This window comes from Adiantum capillus-veneris, chromosome 26 (assembly GCF_014529385.1).
Source record: "Adiantum capillus-veneris isolate H3 chromosome 26, ASM1452938v2, whole genome shotgun sequence".
Taxonomy (NCBI): Eukaryota; Viridiplantae; Streptophyta; class Polypodiopsida; order Polypodiales; family Pteridaceae; genus Adiantum; species Adiantum capillus-veneris.
The window spans coordinates 49,736,815-49,753,001 of record NC_140956.1 but is presented as its reverse complement, the minus strand read 5'-3'; the positions used below and the strand labels follow the sequence as shown (position 1 = coordinate 49,753,001).

The following is a 16,187-nucleotide window of genomic DNA, read 5'->3' as shown; positions in this document are numbered from 1 at the left end:
AGCAGATTTTGTGCTTTTCATTACTGCCAGTCTTGTAGCTTCTAGTGAGACTTGTCATCATCATGCGACTGTGAGGAGACGCTTTCTTTGGGCTAGTGATCAAGGGCTCCATATTCGTCTTGCATCTATACATCGGCTGCAGCAGCAGCAGCACGCTCAGGATGACTTTCTTGTTCATGAGGAGAGTGAGGCTAGGGCTGAGATTTCTCTTGTCTTGGAGAGGAGGGTGGAGTTCACCTATCATGCTTCAGTTTTTCAGTGGATTACCAAAACTGATAGGATGAACAAAGATTTTTTTGCGACCTTCAGAGAGCGCACGTCGGGCTCTTATTTGTGAGCTGTCAGGCATTCAGATGGCATTCTTTACTCTAGGCCTGCAGAGGTTCTTCATTTGGCAGTAGATTACTTTGAGTCACTCTTTGTACCTGATGTTCTCACTAGAGAGATTGCAGATGCTCAAGATGAGGTGTAATCACATGTACCTTTGGTTGTTACACCAGACATGTCTGATTCTCTCATGCGTCCATTCACGGATGTTGAGCTTCGTGATGCAGTTGCTTCTTTGGATGCCCTGGGGATGATGGTCTTACTAGACAGTTTTTTGTTGAGTACTAGGATTTGGTGAACCGGCCAATTCTCTTTGGTCTTCAGCATATGTTTGACAGTGGCAGCATACCGCCTTCCTTGACCTCTGGTTTAATTGCTCTCATTCCCAAAGGGGGGGACCCTACTCTATTAGGTCAGTGGAGACTGATCACTTTGCTTTCCTCCTCTTACAAGCTTATGGGTCATCTGATTTCAGCTCGTCTGCAGCCTCTTATGCGTTTGCTTATTCATGGTTCCCAGATGGCGTTTATTCAGGACAGATGCATTCTTGATAGTTTTTACTTTCTATGCTGTGGCCGAGTGGGCCAAATCTTCAGCTCAGAGATTAGCAGTTCTTCTTCTCGATTTTGAGAAGGCCTATGACAGGGTTGACTGGGATTTCTTGGAGGGCACTCTTTCCAGTTTTGGATTTCCTGAACGTTTCTAGCAAAAATGGATTGGACCAAGCACCGACAAGCAGAAACAAAGGAGGTAAGCTTCAAATTTCCTTAAGCAGTTCCAAAATTTAAAGATGATGAATTGTACAGAATGCATGTAAAAAAATTTGATAATCGTAGTGAGTTTGTTGCCCTGTATGCAACCTTAAAAGGAACCATATTTAAAACTATGATGGCATACACTTTTCCGTATCCAAACAAACAGGATTTACATGTCTATGGAAAAAGAGGGGGACAACATCCTTAGATATCAGGGATGCATGGGGAAACAAATACTATAGAGGGAGAGGGTTTACAAGACTTCACTAGAAGGGGCATACCATTATTTCCTTCACGACCACATGCACCTACAGTGGATTTAAGACCAACCTCTGCCACATTAGGACTGGGAAGATTCTGGATACCATATGCCTACTCCAAGATTTGGAGAGACTTCTGCACCCACTTATGGTTAAACTCATGAGAGTGGGGATCCTAGAGTGAGAGACCCTCCACGAGTGCCAAAATCTCATGAAGATACACTTAGACCAGGAATGGGTGAAACTGGGGGAGTTACGTCAGGAGCTGAACTAAACATGCCAAGGGGAAAAGAAAAGTTTCCAGAACCAAAAGTAAGGGGAAAATGGGAAGAATCGGGGGGTAAGAACATCCACCCAACAACCCTCCAAAAGTTTTGTAAGAAGTTTGATGGAACAGGAGACCCACATGAACATGTGGCTCAATTTAACCAGTTCATCTACGTTGAGGGAGTCACAGATATGCACACTAAGGTGCATGGGTTTGGGTTAACGTTGAGCGAAAGTGCTCTGTCTTGGTTTCAAACCCTGAAGCCAAAGACACTATATGATTTTGACATCTTAGTCAAAAAATGATTGAGGCGCACATAAAGATAGTAATCAAGCACAACACTGTGACCCTAATCCTAAACTTCAAACAAGGGGAAAAGGAAACAGTGCGACAAAGCGTTGATCGAATGAAACAATACATAGCTCGATGCCCAGAGTCTGAATTGCCCAAACAAGAACGTCTTGTATCTTGTTTTCTTGAGGGCTTATTAGATGCACATCTTTATATGTTGTTGTTTGTGCAAGGCCACAAAGACTTTGAGTTTTGTTGTTTTGAAGCCCTGCACTTAGATGACAACAGAAGGGGACGATCTTTTATTGAAGAACAAAGATCTAATTCTTCTAGTAACGCTCACAAAAATGAAGAGATTGTCTCGCATACAATAGCAGAAAAGATAGTTCACCTCCTCAAGCAAGATAATCGGGGGATCCCACAAAATTGCCCATACCAACCAACGCCATGATTGAGAGACAATCCTCAAGGATCTCTCAAATGGTGGGAACCATGTAGAAGATGGGGCAACCATAGCACAAATGAGTGCTATAGTAAACAGAGGTACATGAGGGAGATTGGGGCAGCAATGCCAGGGGATTACAAACCGTCTAATGCTCCACCTCTCGTAGGAACTAATGAAGGGGTAAGGCCTGTGTTGGGTGCTCAGCCAGCTCCATCGAGAACCACACCTTTCCATTTTGTTTGGGAAGTAGAAGATTTGGGACCATCTTTGGAATTGGTACCCTTGTGTCTGTACTACGAGGAGACCCCTGAATATCTGCAGTCAGCGAAATCCCAGTTGACGGACTTAGACACATCAATAGTCCAACTTCTAGCACAAGCATTGTATGTGCTAGCCAATGGGGGTTACAGGTCACAGGGTGGGTACCCAAGAAGAACAGCAAGTCCAGGAATGGATACGCCCTTAGGCCCATGTTATGAATGCAATGGTGCACATTTGGTCAGGGACTGCCCAGCTAGAAGAGAAAAGAGCTTAGCCGCAAATGATAATGGTAATCAAATTTGGCCTCGGCTGCTTAGATATTGTGGAGGTTGTGGCAATGACCATCTAGCTAAAGACTATCCAAATAAGCCACAAGAAACAAAAACTTCATTTGGTTTTGTTGAGGTGATTCCCTCACCTGCAACTTCGAAACAAAAGGGGAAACAATACCGTTGAGAGTCATTTCGCGGAATACATCTCCAAATGCTCAAATGCAACCTCTATTGACACCAGTAGAAGGGGATAATTCTCAACAGGACAATCCACAAGATGGAAGGGAGAGCCTTCCGTTCTTAATGAGAGAATGCTATGATCACAAACAAAGTGAATGGACACTATGTGTGCAAGTGTATGAGACTGAGAGATAGAGAGAGAAGAGAGATACGACAAAAGAGACGTTGTAAAACCCTCCTCCGAAGGCCCCTCTCGCCGACAACGAGAGTGGTCTACTATTGATTGCACAAACTGGTACAAACGGAATGCATGTGACTGATGCAAGTCTAGGCTATGTTGACGACGACGACGGGGGATAATGAGGCCGACACTAGGGCTGAAATCTGCAATCTGGTATCTGTTGTCCAAAAACGCTATGGGCTGAAATCTGCTGTTGCTGAAAAACGCTGATTTTGGGGGTTGTTTTCTGATGATCTTTGTCGCTGAAATTCTGCAGGTTTAGGGCTGAAAACTGAGGTTCTTCAAGGCTGAAAACTGTTGGTCTTTCCGGGCTGAATCTGCTACCTTCTTAGGGGCTGAATCTGCTACCTTTTTTATATACCGTTTGGAAGTTCCACAAGAACCCTATAAAGCCTAGATTTATAGCTGCTTCTTGTAACACCTCTTTGACCGAGGTTTCCAAATGGCTTAGTTATTGTTTCAAAGCCATTTTACCTAGCGTAAATGAATTGTGGAATAATATGCTAAAGGAAGCAGACGTACCTACCGATTCAAGTTGGATTTTAAATGATTCAGTAGGTGTGATTCCTGTTTTAAAGTTTTTGAACTCTTCAAGAAGCCTTAAGGAGAAATCTTCTCCTTTATGTCTCCAAACTTTTGACTTTACAACGCTATACTCGAAGCTAAATTTGGAGGACCTTAAATTTAGAGTCAAGTCTCTTATTTCAAAAGTTTTTGCGTTCAAGCTTGAGAAGGATAGGTACAAGGCATTGCTTGTAGAAAAGTCAGCCTTGAACTTTGACTTCTTATGGCTGAAAAATAAGAATGTAGATGTAGACAAAGGAAGAAAGAGAGTCACCAGGATTGTAGATGACATTGACATCATATCTTGGTTAGATTTTCTTTTGGACAATTTATATATAACCATCGGCGACTCTCTTTTCAAGCAAACAATTGGTATCCCTATGGGTACTAATTGTGCTGTTTTTCTTGCTAATTTCTATCTTTTTACTTATGAGTTTGATTTTATGGAGTGTCTTGTCCTTGCTAACACTTGCCCAATATTTTTGCACAAGTTATGCAATGTAAGACGCTTTGTAGATGATCTTTTTGTCGCTGACGTTCCTTCTTTTCAAGATTTTATGTACTTGAATTCGAGTTCTGTAGGCGGAGGGATTTATCCCAAGGAGTTTTGTGAACTTAACTGTACCACAAATAGTGATTGTTGTGCCTTTTTAGACCTTAAGATTTTTCAGACTCCCTTGGGATTAGAAGTAGATATCTATGATAAGCGCCTTGAACCAGAATATGCCAATCTAAAAATCATCCGCATGCCTCACATTTCTTCGAACATTTCTCTTTTAGCTAAGTACGGTGTCATTTGCTCTCAACTATTTAGATTTTCTCGTCTTTGTTCTAGTAAATCTACTTTTGTTGTTCAATCTTGCCATCTTATTTCTTTACTAGTTGAAAAAGGATACTCATTCAAAAGAATCATGAAAAAAGTTCGTTCATTTTTGCATCGTAGTAAGTTTATTTTTAGTGTTTCTTCCTTTGGAATGTTCAAGATAATCAGTAGTAAATTCAATAGAAGTGGGGAGCTAAAAAGCCGACTTATTGTTTGACTTAATAACACCTTATGTTGTTGTTTTGATCTTTAGCGTTTCTAGTATTTTCACTATAGCTTGACAATTGCTAGCCTTTATCATGGCTGAGTATGCCCATCACCTCCGGAGGGTGATAAAAACTCAGCTCGTTGGTTTTGTAGAGTACGTTCAAAGCATGAATGACCTCTATATAAACCTGCACCTACTCTTGGGCACTGACGACGTGAGTAGGGATGTCATAGCTGTTGTCCAAGCTATGCATGATAAAGGTGATAATCTTATTCTTCCTGTTTGGACAAGCAGTGAAGTTGAGATCACATATTGTCAAGTTTGGTTCTTTGCTCTTCGTAGGTTTGTAGTAGTATTCATTTTTCGATTTCATATTTAGCTTACCTGAGGACTTAAGAATGTGTTCCGTTATAGGTTGTTGTGTGAAGTTTGATTTCGAGGATTAAGTTTTTAAGATGTCTTATCCTTTTTTTTTTTTTTTGGCTTAAAGTTGAGTACTTGTTTTAAGCCAAGTAAGTTGCGTCAACTTATTTTACACATACCTTTTTTGAAAACATTTTTAAGTTAATAATGTTTTGTTTTATCTAGTTTTGTTTCGAAGCAATCAAAGTGATTTAGTTAGTTAGTTTGTTTGTTTTTGTTTTTCTTTTCTTTTCGTGTGTCCCTTGCTTTTATAGTTTTATGAGTGCTTTATTCCCTCTTATAATTCGTGAGTTCAGACTATTCTGAACTTATGAAGGTATACCTTCTTAGGGGCTGATCTTGATGGTTTTCCTACTGCTGAAATCGATGCATGCTGTGGCTGAAAACGTTGCAAATATGCAAAGGTTGAAATCTTCAAAAACGCTAGGCTGAGGTGTCTTTGCAAAAAGCTATGGTCTTCAAAAACGCTAGCTTGCTGGGGGTTCTGTTGGCGATGATGCTGATGCAAAAACGCTATGCGATGGGGTCTTCCGCCGCGGTGATCTACTGATGAGAAAACGCTAGGGCTGATTCTTCTTGCTTGGTGGGGGAAACCGCCAAGGTCTTGTTGAGAAGTTGCCTGCTGAGCTTGGCTCCTGTTGCCTTTTCTGCCCGCAACAAGCAAAAAAAAATTCTTGTGATTCTTGTGGTTCTTTCCTTGAGTGATACAGAACACTGCCAAAGCTCTGATACCAATGTTAGATGCAGCGGAATCAATGTTTGCGCTTTGCTCAAGATGAGTGCTCCAAACTGTGCTCAAGGTTCCTTTTCATTCTTATGGAAGGGAGAGCCTTCCGTTCTTAATGAGAGAATGCTATGATCACAAACAAAGTGTATGAGACTGAGAGATAGAGAGAGAAGAGAGATACGATGATATACCGCTTTTGACGTGTACAAAGTAGCGTTTATATGCATGGTCATATGTCCAAAAAGATGTAAATACATGCATTTGGGAGCTTTGCAAAGTGGTTTCAAGTTCGGAAAAAGGTGCAACGTGTGCACATTGTAAAAATGCGTGCTTGCGTGTCGGCAGTCGAGCATACGTACATGCTTGGATAGGGTATCGACGCCTTGGATATGGTTCTAGGTGGCTTATTTTGGCTCTATATAATGTGTTTGAGCTTTCTAGAATGTAAATAATGCAAGTGACAAGTGTGGGTACTCTCATCTCGCTCGAGAAGTTTGACACATGCGATAACTGTCTATTTGCGGCACCTGATCTGCGGTGAGGCGTGCACCGCCCTAGAAGTGGTCAAAAATAAAATGTGGGGATGTGGAAATGTGCTTTGGGTATTGAGGATCAAGCGTGCGAAATTTGGTGAATTTTGGAGTCCGTTTGGGGTTTTTCCTACGAAAAATGCCCGCCAGGGGTCAAAACTGGCCAAAACTGGGCCAAAAAAGGTGTGAAAAGGCATCAAAGTGCCACATCAGTGACGCTGCCGTGAGTGCTTGGGCTGATAGAGCATTTTGGAAGCCAAGTTTTGGTACTTTCACCTCTCTGTGTGGGGAAGGAAGCAGGGTTCCTACAAGTGGTCTAGTGCAGTCCCGTTGCGTTCCCGTCCTGTTTTCGAGTGTATGGAGGAGTGAATGAGAGCTTTCTCTCTTCAATTTTGCACTTGGGAGAGTCTATGGAAGTTCTGAGGTTTCCATGGATGTGTGTGTGCAAGGAATTGAGGGAAGAAGGTGCGGCTTTCTGCAAGACTATGTGACCCTGTATCGGTGCCATTAGGGTTGGCGCTACTCCAAAGAGTCCAACAGAGTGGAGTTTGGTGAAGCTTTTGCAATGGTTTGAGAGTGGCTTTTTGTGGTTGGAGTTTTTTGGGTTTTTGATGGTTTTTCTTGTATATTTTGGTTACCATCAAGCGTGATTTCTAATGTTGATCACCTCGAATCTCCTTGAAGTGTCTGCGGGCAGGCAAGGGCTTGTAGGTCGAGGCGTTTGGAGTTTGAATTGAGCTTGTGGGTAGAATTTTTAGGGAGCTTTTGAGTGGTGGTGAGCGAGGTGAGGAATTTAAGTAAATTCCTTGTATTGTGTTGAATTTTCAAGGTGTGTGAGTGTGCACACGACATCTTTTGCTCCATCATCCTTTGGCGATCCCGCTGGGGAGCGGAAATTTGCCGGTTGTGCACCCAAGTGAAGCGGTTTTGCTGTGAAGTTCGAGCTTCATTGAAGAAAAGTGGTGGTTTGGTTGAGGTGCAAGACTTCAACTTTTGTGGAGTTACTCACGCAAGGGAGAAGCGACTCCGAAGAGATGGCTTATAGTCGGCCAGTGTTCACAGGGAAGGAGGATGTGAAGGACTGGATTGCGGATTTCGAGTGGCATATGCTTGGTATGCACATTGTGAATGACGAAGCCAAGCTTCGTGTATTTCCTCTTGCGCTCAAAGGAGAAGCTCGGGAGTGGTTTGAAGGTTTAGAGGAAGACAAAAAGCAAACATGGGAGCAGGTGAAGTTGGCAATTTTGATAGGTTTCGGAAGAAACTAACCGCAACAGAAGCGACGACTAAATTGAGAGGTTTGCAGCAAGATGTCCATGCTAACTTTAAAGAGTTTTTGCAACACTTCAAAGGACTTTGGGTTCAATTAGAGGCGGCATCCCAAATACCTCCAGGGGATTTCTTTAAAGTGCGTCAGTTTATGGATTGTCTCCATCCAAGTGTAAGAGAGAAGGTCGATCAAGAGGAGCTTGCTACATTTGAAAGAGCTGTGGAAATTGCCGAGGCCAAGAGCAAGAAGATCAAGAGAAGTCTGAAGGTGGGAGCAAGGCATGATACACGCTGAGCCAGTTGTGGTGCAACCAATGGTCCCTATGACAACGGATGATAGAGTGGAGCGAGTGGTTCAAGGTCCAATCCTGTTACGGCCCGGGTTCTACATGATCTTGCTGGTCAGTTACAAGAATTAAGAATTAACATAATGAATAGGAACCAAAGAGAGGAGCGGTCAGCTGGGAGAGGCAGGGGACGAAGGCTACAAGGTAGATGCTACAATTGTGATGAAGAGGGTCATTACGTCCCTGATTGTCCTGAACCACCAAGAGAGAGAGGAGGGATATACCCCTTATATGGACGTGGTCGAGGAAGAATAGAAGAGAATCATCAAGAGCGGGCACTAGAAGCACCGCCGCCACAACAACCACCACAACTGTTGCCTGGAAATGGAGAAGGTAGGGCTATCAACATCATTACCCTTGAGCATCAAGATGTGGATGTTTTGGCCAATAAGAGAGCTAGGCATGGGAGAAAGAGACAGAAGAAGAGAGGGAAACAAGAGCAAGGAAAGGAAAGGCTAAGGTAGAAGACAAACCAGAAAGTAGCAAGAGGCGGCGAAGAAGGAAAATTGGTCCAAAGGACTACCTCCTTGGCCAAGGTGTTGAAGACTATGATATTGTCGACGACATATGAAATCAAAAGGCAAATATATCTTTTGGTGAGTTGGTGGCTTTGAATGCTAAATTGAGGAGGCAGTGGACCAAGTGTGTGAGTACGCGGCTTCCTTCCAAGAAGGAAAAGCGTCAAAGCATGGTGTCATCTTTGAGGGTTGGTCACCCAGTGGATATGGTGCCAATAGTTGAAGCTATGTTGGGAAAGAAGACGGAAGTGCAAGCATATGTGGATGGTGGTGCCCAGGTGTGTGTCATGACCGAGGCTATCATGAAGGAAGCAGACGTTAAGATGTCAGTGAATGCTTCGATCCGTATGAGGATGGCCAACCACAAAAAGGCAAGGTGTCTTGGAATAGCTGAAGATGTGAAGATAAAAGTCTTGGGGATTGAGTGCTTGGTTGATTGCTACGTGATGCAAGCGGGTGAGAATGCTTATCCGATCATTTTAGGGAGGCCATGGCTTATAACCCTTGGTGCTAAGCAGGATTGGGGTACGGGCTTGATAACCATCCCCGACAAAGAGAAAGGAAGGACCATTGTCTACAGCATGAAGACACACGAGAGCCGTACACAGCCCCTATTGGAGATGCAAGATACAGATTCGACAGAAACTACGTCATACGATAGTGATGGGTCGTCTACGACATCAGAAGAAAGTGTAGAGGAAGGATTGATGCAATTATGTCCTGATCTTTTTGGGATAAGTGTTGAAAAGGAAGCATCGATGCATGATGTGAATGTCAAGGAGAAGAAGGATAGTCCAAAAGCAATTGTAGAGCCTGCCAAAGTGAATGTAAGGAGCATGCTAGGAGAGGACTTGACAGAAAAAGAAAAAAAGGAGTATGAAGACATGTTCAAGGAATTTCCAAAGCTATTCGCCACTGAATATACAGAGTTGCAAGGAGCTAAAGGAGTCGAGCATAGAATCAATCTAAAAGAAGGTGCCAAGCCAAAGGTTCAAAAGCTTAGGAGGTTGGGGGTCATTCATGAGAAGGCACTTCATGAAGAGGTGACGAAGCTTTTGGAAGCAGATTTCATCTTTCGAGTGGAGGAGTCTGAATGGGTCTCTCCAGTTGTTATTGTGCCCAAGAAGAACGGAAGATTTAGGATATGTGTTGATTTCAAACCTTTGAATGCTGCCACAAAAAGAAATCATTATCCACTACCCTTCCTAGATGAAATCCTCAATCAGGTTGCCGGTCATGAACGTTAATCAATCATGGATGGATTTTTTGGCTACTTTCAGATCTTGATAGCGATTGAAGACGACCTTCATTACTCCCTGGGGTTGTTTTGCCTAAAAAGAATGCCTTTTGGGCTGGTTAATGCATATGCTACCTTCCAAGGATGGATGAATAGAGTGTTTGGTCCCTACTTGGGTAAGTTCATTCGTGTTTTCATGGATGACATTGGGTGTTATAGCATAAGGGTCACACATTTGGAGAAGCTGAAACGCTTCAACAAGAGGGTGGGCAACTCAACCCAAAGAAGTGTAAATTTGCTCATGCCAGAGTCCATTTGCTAGGACATGTGGTTTCCCAAAATGGAATAGAAGCTGACCCAGAGAAAGTTAAGGCTTTGTTGCTTATGGATCCGCCCAACAACACAAAGGATTTGGCATCATTTGTGCATAAGCTCAGGTACTTGTCACGTTTTTTCTGGATGCTATGTCAGTATGTGTATCCTCTCCAGAAATTGAGTCAAAGAGTTCAAGGGTTTGAATGGAATGAAGACATGCAACAAGCTTTTGATGGCATCAAGGAGGTATTGTGTGCTTTACCAACAGTGAGTCCTCCTGACTTGCAGTTGATTTTCTATGTATCTATTAGTGTGGGGTCAGTAGCTTTTGGGTCGGTTCTCTTACAAAAGCAAGGAAGGAACTTCAAGCCAGTTTATTTTGAGAGCAAGATGAAGAATGTAAGCAAGTTCTCCTACACGGAAATGGAACAGTGGGTATTTGCCTTGGTTCTTGCATGTCGAAGGTTCAAAACCTATTTGTTGCCCCAAAAGTTCTATGTGCTCACCACAACGAATCTTTTGCCGGATGTAGTACAACATTTGAAGCCTAGCAAGCGCATCTTAAAGTGGACTTTGGAGCTTCAAGAGTATGAGTTTGAATTTAAAGTGGATCAGTGTGTTAAAGCTCACTTGGCAGACATAGTGGTACATAAGGGGGGGGGGGGAGCTTCCATCTTACCCAAGGGTGGACAAGGATGATCATGAAGAGGAAGTAGATATTACAAATGTGTATACAATGATGTTTGATGGTGCATACAGGAAAGTTCTTCAAAAGGCAAGTGGTGGGGTAGTCATTAAGAACCCAAAAGGCGATGTAATCTTTTCTAAAGCTTACGATCTTGATGAAGCTGAAAGTAACAATGAGGCCGAGTACCTCACGCTTTTCCTTGGGTTGAAGCAGTGCATTGAGTTTGGACTGAAGAGGGTCATTGCAAAAGGGGATGCATTGCTAGTCACGAATCAGTTGCTTGGTTTGTGGAATGTTAAGAAAGACAATTTGAAGAAGTGGTTCTATGGCATCAAGAAGCTTTTGCATGAGTTTGAGAAGATATAGTTTGCATTGCTAGTCATGAATCAGTTGCTTGGTTTGTGGAATGTTAAGAAAGACAATTTGAAGAAGTGGTTCTATGGCATCAAGAAGCTTTTGCATGAGTTTGAGAAGATACAGTTTAAGCACGTTCCTCATGAGCAAAATAAAGAAGCTGATGAGTTGGCTAGGGACAAGTTGGATGCCTTGGTAGCTCCTTTAAAGGTCAAGGAAGCCTGTATGCAGGAAGGGAATCATTGCAAGATGTAGAAGTATTTCTTGGTAAAGGGAAATGTCCAGAGGGCATGTCAAAAGTTCGGCGTCAGAGAATAGTTGCAAAAGCAAGAAACTACATATTGGTAGGTGAGGATCTCATGCTTTATGGCAAGGATAGCATTTTGAGAAAAGTGCTGTACAAAGAAGAGATAGGCTTGATTTTGGAGCACTGCCATCAAGGCAAGGATCAGGTTGTCTTTCGTGTTTTAAGAGCAGGTTACTGTTGGCCCTCTATGATGAGAGATGCTTATTTTTGGTGCAAGTCATGCCATGAATGCCAAGTGTTTGCAAATCGGAAGCTTTTGGCTGAGCCTCAGAAAGCTATAATGTCTTTTGATGCATTTGCAAAATGGGGAGTAGATGCTATAGGTCCAATGCCGAGGACCAACAATGGCAAAAGGTATATCCTTGTGGCTGTGGACTATTTGACAAAATGGGTTGAGGCAAGAGCAGTAAAAGATGTAACAGCAGGAAGAGTGGCCTCTTTTTTATACGAACAGGTGTGTTGCAGGTTTGGAGCTCCTATGGTTATCATTTCTGATCGTGGACCAGGGTTTAGGGGAAAACTTGTTGCTGCTCTCATGGAGAAATTGAAAATTCAGCATAGGCATTCTTCTCCTTACTACCCACAATGCAATGGGCTGGTTGAGAACTACAACGGTCAAATTGTGAAGATGCTATCAAAGTATGCTAGAGAGCATCCTAAAGAGTGGGACTTGGACTTGGAAAAGTGTTTGTGGGCTTATAGAACTGCGTATAGAGTGTCAACACAATTTACACCATATGAACTTGTTTATGGAAAGGAAGCTCTTATGCCCATACAAGTGCAGTCGGATGCCTTGAAGTTGTTGTGCAGAATGCAAGGTGAGTATAGTGACAAGCTGCAAGAAAGAATTCTTTCTCTAGAGTTGTTGCGAATGAATAGAGAGAAAGCTAGTGATTATTACCTTCAGCAAGCAGAGACAAGGATGGAGAAAATGAATAAGAGGCTGCCAGAGAAAGAGATCAAAGAGGGAGATCTGGTGATGAAGTATGATTCTCGCTTGGATTTTACTTTTTAGAAGAAATTGAGGGACAAATGGTTGGGTCCATACAGAGTGAAGCATGTATTTTCTAATGGCACCTATGAGTTGGAAAAATTGTCTGGTGAACGTTTGCGCTATAGAATAAACGGTTATAGACTGAAGAAATATTTTGCGAGGAATGTGGTTCCAGATGCAAATAGTCTCTTGGTTGAGCATAAATGCTCTACCTAGAGGTGGGCAATGATGATAGACCGCTTTTGACGTATACAAAGTAGCGTTTATATGCATGGTCATATGTACAAAAAGATGTAAATACGTGCATTTGGAAGCTTTTGCAAAGTGGTTTCAAGTTCGGAAAAAGGTGCAACGTGTGCACATTGTAAATATGCGTGCTTGCGTGTCGACAGTCGAGCATACATACATGCCTGGATAGGGTATCGAGGCCTTGGATATGGTTCTAGGTGGCTTATTTTGGCTCTATATAATGTGTTTGAGCTTTCTAGAATGTAAATAATGCAAGTAACAAGTGTGGGTACTCTCATCCCGCTCGAGAAGTTTCACACATGCGATAACTGTCTATTTGCGGCGCCTGATCCGTGGTGAGGCGTGCACTGCCCTAGAAGTGGTCAAAAATAGAATGTGGGGATGTGGAAATGTGCTTTGGGTATTGAGGATCAAGCGTGCGAAATTTGGTGAATTTTGGAGTCCGTTTGGGGTTTTTCCTGCGAAAAATGCCCGCCAGGGTCAAAACTGGCCAAAACTGGGCCAAGAAAGGTCTAAAAAAGGTCAAAAAAGGTGTGAAAAGGCATCAAAGTGCCACATCAGTGACGCTGTCGTGAGTGCTTGGGTTGATAGAGCATTTTGGAAGCCAACTTTCACCTCTCTGTGTGGGGAAGGAAGCAGGGTTCATACAGGTGGTCTAGTACAGTCCCGTTGCGTTCCCATCCTGTTTTCGAGTGTATGGAGGAGTAAATGAGAGCTTTCTCTCTTCAATTTTGCACTTGGGAGAGTTTATGGAAGTTCTGAGGTTTCCATGGATGTGTGTGTGCAAGGAATTGAGGGAAGAAGGTGCGGCTTTCTGCAAAACTATGTGACCCTGTATCGGTGCCACTAGGCTTGGCGCTACTCCAAAGAGTCCAACAGAGTGGAGTTTGGTGAAGGTTTTGCAATGGTTTGAGAGTGGCTTTTTGTGGCTCGAGTTTTTTGGGTTTTTGATGGTTTTTCTTGTATATTTTGGTCACCATCAAGCGTGATTTCCAATGTTGATCACCTCGACTCACCTTGTAGTGTCTGTGGGCAGGCAAGGGCTTGTAGGTCGAGGCGTTTGGAGTTTGAATTGAGCTTGTGGGTAGAATTTTTAGGGAGCTTTTGAGTGGTGGTGAGCGAGGTGAGGAATTTAAGTAAATTCCTTGTATTGTGTTGAGTTTTCTGGGTGTGTGAGTGTGCGCACGACATCTTTTGCTCCATCGACGACACCAGAGACGTTGTAAAACCCTCCTCCGAAGGCCCCACTCTCGTCGGCGAGAGTGGTCTACTATTGATTGCATAAACTGGTACAAACGGAATGCATGTGACTGATGCAAGTCTAGGCTATGTTGACACGACGACGTGGATAATGAGGCCGACACTAGGGCTGAAATCTGCAATCTTGTATCTGCTGTCCAAAAATGCTATGGGTTGAAATCTGCTGTTGCTGAAAAATGCTGATTTTGGGGGCTGTTTTCTGATGATCTTTGTCGCTGAAATTCTGCAGGTTTAGGGCTGAAAACTGAGGTTCTTCAAGGCTGAAAACTGTTGGTCTTTCCGGGCTGAATCTGCTACCTTCTTAGGGTCTGATCTTGATGGTTTTCCTACTGCTGAAATCGCTGCATGCTGTGGCTGAAAACGCTGCAAATATGCAAAGGCTGAAATCTTCAAAAACGCTAGGCTTGAGGTGTCTTTGCAAAAAGCTATGGTCTTCAAAAACGCTAGCTTGCTGGGGGTTCTGCTGGGGATGATGCTAATGCAAAAACGCTATGTGATGGGGTCTTCCGCCGCGGTGATCTGCTGATGAGAAATGGCTAGGGCTGATTCTTCTTGCTTAGTGGGGGAAACCGCCAAGGTCTTGTAGAGAAGTTGCCTGCTGAGCTTGGCTCCTGTTGCCTTTTCTGCCATTTAGTGCTAGTTTAGGTTTGCTTATATACAAACTTACTCAATTTGCCCTACCTACTTTCCAACAAAAGTCACTTAAAAATAATAAGTGAAAAATGTCAAAAATAGATAAAATAGGCTAAATGCACTGGAAAATCTACACTAAGTGACTGGGCATGCACGGTCTACGAATAGACTCACAAAAGTGCCAAATCACTGCTAATCTAGAGTGCCTTGTCGTGTTGTAGCTTGTCCACAGACACATAGGGTTGGATGTGTCACGTGACATCAAAAGGGGGCAAAAGACGATCCTTTGCAAGATAACCCAAAAGAAACCTAGACAGCAAAAAAGATCACAAAAGTCAATCAAACCACTACTTCAAGGGATACAAATTCTGGTTGGTCAGTGTTGGTTGACATAGTCAATGAAACCTTAGAGAGTATTCTCAGGGCTTACAAAAAGCATGTCAACGCAGATACGACCATACCTCCTAAGCTAAAGGAATATCCAAATCCGATCCAAGAAAAGATCAATTTGGTAAAACATCAAGGGCTTATTTGAGACACTCAAACAATGTTGGAAGGACCTCCACCCTATCCCACAGAGAGACTTCCGATACATGTTCCAAATTTGGAAATGATTCCTGAAGTGTCTAAACAGGAAACTAAACAAACTAGCGTGGATAGAGAATTGGAGAGATCAAAGATTGTATCCATTCCTCCATTGCAAGATGAAAATGTGAATAAACTGTGGGAATAAGTGCATAATCACAAAGAAAGGGATGAGAGTTCATTGAACTCCTCTCCCTTCTCTGTAATTCATCTCACAAGTTCTATTGAATCTGGTCGGGTACCATGGCCAAGGGAAATAGTGGAAGACGATGTTGATGATTGTAGTCAGGCTAACACATTAGCCACACTACCTTCCTATTTAGGAAAGATGGAAATTGGAACAAAAATTCTACCTTTTCCTCTTTCGGAACACGTCACTCTCAAGGCAAAAGATATTCTAAATCTTCAGGCTATTTTAGCAGCCCTAGTAACAACAACGTTACCCCTAATGGATTTTTTGAAAATCAAACCTGAAATGTGGACACAAGTGTCAAAGCTTTTAAGAAATAAAGGATACTCTGGGTTTGGGGATTTCAATCCAGATAAGCAAATTGAAAAGATGAAAGAACTTCCAGAACAAAATGTCTCGTTAAACAAACTAAACAACCTTGAGGTGGACATGCTTCCTGTTCAGGTTGATAAGGTGAAAACTTTAGCAGTCTTGGATACTGGAGCTGGGGTCAGCATAGCTGCCAAAGCCATGTGGATCAAATGGGGCAAATTTATGATGAGTTAAACTCAAATGGAATTACAATTAGCGGACGAAAACTTAGAACATCCCTTAAGACTGTTGGAAAACGTAGTGGTAGAATCTTGCGGGGTAAGGTATGAGCATACATTTGCGATAGTTTACTTC

General features: G+C 42.8%; 1 long non-coding RNA gene across 2 annotated transcripts in view; it reads left to right on the top strand.

The window, feature by feature from the left end:
* The first annotated feature begins 333 nt into the window (after positions 1-333).
* LOC147423414 (uncharacterized) overlaps positions 334-16,187 on the top strand; it is a 34,070-nt gene continuing 18,216 nt past the window's right edge. For both annotated transcript variants that reach the window (XR_015186689.1, XR_015186688.1), the window contains exons 1-2: positions 334-739; positions 847-1,077. This is a non-coding gene — a long non-coding RNA (uncharacterized LOC147423414). The remainder of the gene's footprint in view (positions 740-846; positions 1,078-16,187) is intronic.